Genomic DNA, 5,082 nt, shown 5'->3' with positions numbered 1-5,082 from the left:
GCTGGATGACACTCGGCAAAGAATCTTTTACAAACCTTTGCCGAGTGTCGCCCCGCTGGCACTCGGCAAAGCATGCTTTGCCGAGTGTCATTTGTGGACATTCGGCAAAACACTTTTTAATTTTTTTTATTTTCCCTACCAAATTTTTTGTGGTATGTTCTACACTATATAGACCTACATGTACCATTTTGAGATAATTAGAACAGTGTTTTCTATAGCTAATACATTTAGTTTTTTATTTGAATTTCTTCGAAAAACTCACATTTGAACTGCAGGTCTCTCGAAACTTGGAAAACTATGCATGCAAAAATAATATCCATTCTACTTAGCACAAGTTACGACCGATTTCAGGATCGGACCGGAAACTTCGAGCACCATGCTAACTCAACATGGCCGTGAACTTGCCACACAGCTGTTTAAAAAATTTATAAAACGCAAACAAACTTAGAAAATCATGAAACTTATCCACATGTCATAATATCATATGTAGAGTATGTGATAAAAAATTTAGAATGTTTGGAGAAAGTTGTGAGACATTATGTGTAGAAACCTAAGAGAACCACACATGAAATCATAGAGTTTCAATGTGGATCTCTTAGGTTTGTACACATAGTGTGTTACAGCTTTCTCGAAACTTTTTCAAATGTTTATCACAGCCTCTACATATGATATCATGACACGTGGACAGGTTTCATGATTTTCTGACTTTGTTTCTGTTTTATACAATTTTTTAAACACCTAGATGGAAAGTTTACGGTCATGTTGAGTGAGCATGTTGCTCGAAGTTTTCGGTCCGCTCCTGAAATCGGTCGTAACTTGTGCTAAGTAGTATGGATATCATTTTTGCATGCACGGTTTTCCAAGTTTCGAGTGACCTGCAGTTCAAATCTGAATTTTCCGAAAAAATTCAAATAAACAAACTAAATGTACTAGCTATAGAAAACACTGTTATAATCGTCCCACAATGGTACATGTGGGTCTACATAGTGTAGGAACATACCACAAAAAGTTTGGTGACCAAAATAAAAAAAATAAAGATATGCTTTGCCGAGTGTCTACATAGGACACTCGGCAAAGACTCTCTTTGCCGAGTGCCAGATATTTGACACTCGGCAAAGACTGACGGCCGTCAGTTGTAGACGGCCGCTAACGGCCCTTTGCCGAGAGCCATGTTTGCCGAGTGCTTGACGCTCGGCAAAACAGTCTTTGCCGAGTGCTTGGCTGTGCCGAGTGCCCTGCACTCGGTAAACACACTACACGACGGTTGATCTTTAGCGACCCTTATTAGGTACCAACTGTTGGTTGCTAAAGGTTAGGGACCGATGATCAGTCGCTAAATCCTTTTGTAGCAACGGTCGGTTGGTCGCTAAAAGTCTAGAAATTTAACAACTTATGGTTGGTCGCTATAGATGTCGTCGGGGACTAGCGGTGGGTCGCTATAGAGCAAGGATCACTATCAAATCTTATAGCCTGAACGTACCTGTTAGATGTTAGTGACTAAAAATTAATTAAAACAAGTAAATATTGATCGCTAAATTGCATGGTGATTTATTTCTTTTTAATATTGCTTGTATGCAATATTTGAGTTGTTGTAACACTATAAAATCCATCAACTAAAAATAATAAATTTAGTTATTACGATAAATAGGGTAATAAATTTTTATTCAAATGTTTATTATTTATTCGCATTCGTAATAATTTATTCAAATGTTTATTATTTATTTGGTAAAATTTTTATGAATTTTTGAGTAATTTAAAAATGCATTTCGAAATAAATAAATAAAAAGAAAACCCTCCATAAGCCTAAGGCCCACTAGGGGCCCATCTACCTAACCCTATCAGCCGCGCGTCCCTGGCTTCTCTCCCAGCCGCAGCCGCCGCCGCCGCCTCTCTCTCCCTTCCCTCTTCTCTCTGCCCTCACCTCTCTCCCCCTTCCATCACCTCGCTAGTAACAGGTCACCGTGTGTGTGCGCGCCATGGGGATTCATCTGCCGCCGCCTGCCCTCGCCTTCTGCCTCTCGGCGCCCACTCGGTTCTAGTGGCCGCTTCGAGGAGGCGCTCGCGCGCATCGAGGAGCTCCAGGAGCGCGACACTGGCGCCGACGATAGCAGCACAGCCTCGTCGTTCTTGAGCGACGGAGAGGCGGCGTCGCGGCCAGCAGGCGAGCAGCAGTCGCACTCCGCAGATTTCTTGAGCGACGGAGAGGCGGCGTCCGGTGGCATTCAGAGACGTGCGTGACGGTCGGAGGTCGTCGAGCGCGTGTAAGCTTGTTGACCATTTTCAGCATGTGTAAATTGGCGGTTAGATTTCGTTCAAGAAGTAAGTGCTACATTTCTTGTGTCCTTAAATCAATTAATACCACTGCTGCTTGTTCACTGGACATGTTTTAGCTAGATAGCATCCAAGACAAATAGCGTTGTTCGCGATCTGAGGCAGCTGGTAGGCAGTCTGGGCTTGGGCGCACGCGAGCCAGAGAGGGAGGGCTGGGAGCACGTCATCTCCAAGAGCAGCGACGACGTCTCCTACAAGGCCTGGTGCGACAAGCCCACGGTATGGCTTCATCTCCCTCTCGCCTTGTTCTGAGAATACAATATGCTTAAATAAATGAGTTGTGAATATTCCACTTTGAGATGTGAATATTCCACTTTTTCATTCTAGAACATCAAACCTGAGTTGCTTAAATGAGCTTATGTTTGTCACGTGGCTTCTACCAAAAGGTTGTTTTGTAAGTACTTTGTTTCAGCTATGATCTGTGAGGTATTTTATTATTCTAAACGATTGCAGTTGGTGCTTTGGTTCAACTGATTAATGATCGGATGCTATCTCATTTAATGATGTCCTTTTTCTGAGATAAACTGATTATATTGGTGACTTGCAGGTAGTTGCCAATTGCGTACATGCATTGCAACAGATCTGGGCTCTAGAAGCTGCTAACTTGGTAGCAGAAAGATTGAGGCATTGCATAGCAAACCACTGGTATTTTAATTTTACCTATTAATCAAATGAGTTTCAATCTGGCTTGGAGCCTTTTCTATTAAATAATGCCAATGTGAATTTTCCTGAGTTCTCTATTTTTATCTGCAGGATCAAAGAGTTTAGTGAATGGCCACAGTGCATGTTCTTGAGTTGCAATCAAAGTTCCTTCCATATAATAATAACAAAATATTTGACATAATGAATCTGTTGGAGGATAGACTTCAACATGCAAATGGAGTCGTTGTTTTGGCAACAATTAAAGTTTTTCTCCATTCCCATGACTGTTGTTCATCAACAGGTACGCATGTTACTCCTAGAGAGGTGGTCTCTGGATCATGCTGCATTATTGCTATTACTTCTCAAAAGCATTTCTTTCTTGTTTTAGAATATGAGATTTAGTATATGAGCACCTTCTGTTGATGCATAAAAACAAAATCTTATTTAGATTAAGATCCCATAACGGACTAGCACATGACATCACAACAACAACACACTTGGTCCATAGATAATGTTTTATTTGGAGGTTAATTTACTTGAATTTTTTTTAATTCCATGGACTCTTTACTCTGGTGGGTACTGGCAGTCCTAAATAGTCATTGGCCCTTTTATGTGTAAAATAACAGCTTCCTGGTGTTGATCCCAATGATCCATCTGTTAAAGGTCTCTGTATTGTGATGCAATGAAATTCATGTTGCCTCTAGACTATAGCATTGTTCTGCTTCACCGTACCTTGACTAAATAAGAATAAATATATTATATGTCACCAAATCTTCACATGAACTGCTATCCTGTATTATCTGGTGGAAATATGAAGGTTTCTTTATTTCTCTTCTTAAACAGCAAGAGAAGAAGGAAGACAAGTCAGACAAAACAGAAGACGAGAAGAACTGATGTAGCCATGTTCATGCTTCCACTGTTGAAATGCATATTCAACATAGCTTGCTCAGCTCCTATCTGTTGTTTCAACGTTGATTTAAAAGAAGAGCTGGTAGTTGTGGGCTTTCGAACAATAGCTGGAATGATCTAGCTAGCTATATGTAAATGATCTAGTTGTGAATGATATTATAACTGTGATGCTTTTGTGAATATATAATTGTGGTGCTTTTGTGTTTGTGATGGATCTATGACTGTGGTATACTGATTAACTGTGTATGTCTTTATGATTTGTGTATAAAAATCTGTGATTTGTGGTGCTTAATTAAATGTATATTTTTATTAATAACAACTGTAAAAATGGCGACTTTCTGTTGGTTGCTAAATGTATAGAATGACGACTTACGGTTGGTTGCTAAATCTATAGTACAGCAATCCACGGTTGGTCGCTAAATATACAATATTAGCAACGGACAGTCGGTCGCTAAAAAGATGTCGGTCGCTAAAGCCTTTAGCGACGGCACTTACAGCGACCATCCTTATGGGTCGCTAAAAGTTTTTAGCGACCAACCGTAGGTCGCTGAAGGCCGTTTTAGCAACCAACCGTAGGTCGCTGTAAGTCAACCGTCGTGTAGTGACAAGATCTTTACCGAGCGCAGGACTCTGCCGAGAGCGGCCCTCGGCAAAGTCGACTTTGCCGAGTGCCCGATAAAAAGCACTCGGCAAAGCCGCCAGCACTCGGCAAAGAGCCGAATTCCGGTAGTGATTGTACACACGCATCTCACTGTTGGGTGCTAGTGCACCCACGGCAACAACGACAGAGAAATTGACGCAGTGCAGGCCACTTTACTTGTCTCTTTTGACCTGCCGACCCAGATACGTGATAGTGGTTCATGTGTAGTGTGGAAGCACTTTGGACTTATAGTCATTTCGCTTTTCGAATGAAAATCGAGTCTTTTTTAGGTAAAAGAAAATTGAAAAAGATACTAGTAGTCATTGAAGAAGGAAAAAGAAAAAGAAAAGGGAAGAAAACACCTGAGAAGGAAGCATCAATAAACTCTACAACGTTAGTGTTGATTTCATAGTAATGCAGTGTCTTACTCTCACTATGAGTTTAATATAATGAAATTTATTATTAATATTTTTTTTGGCAAATCACAGTTTATGAAGATGAAGTAAGAACTGATCAATTTGAAAAAAAAGATCGAAGCAATTCAAAAACAACTAATAGTG

General features: G+C 40.6%; 1 long non-coding RNA gene across 4 annotated transcripts; it reads left to right on the top strand.

Moving 5' to 3' along the window:
* The first annotated feature begins 1,806 nt into the window (after positions 1 to 1,806).
* LOC103650294 (uncharacterized) lies at positions 1,807 to 4,089 on the top strand. 4 transcript variants are annotated; one of them, XR_002268048.3, is made up of 5 exons: positions 1,807 to 2,261; positions 2,391 to 2,550; positions 2,879 to 2,976; positions 3,085 to 3,274; positions 3,817 to 4,089. It is a non-coding gene; the product is annotated as an uncharacterized lncRNA (long non-coding RNA). The 4 variants fall into 4 exon arrangements; XR_002268051.3 differs by having other exon boundaries at positions 1,820 to 2,261; positions 2,395 to 2,550; XR_002268049.3 differs by having other exon boundaries at positions 1,843 to 2,319; positions 2,395 to 2,550.
* Positions 4,090 to 5,082: the final 993 nt, after the last annotated feature.

This window comes from Zea mays, chromosome 3, assembly GCF_902167145.1.
Source record: "Zea mays cultivar B73 chromosome 3, Zm-B73-REFERENCE-NAM-5.0, whole genome shotgun sequence".
NCBI lineage: Eukaryota > Viridiplantae > Streptophyta > Magnoliopsida > Poales > Poaceae > Zea > Zea mays.
The sequence above is the reverse complement of the archived record's forward strand: the minus strand, read 5'-3'. Positions and strand labels throughout refer to the sequence as shown.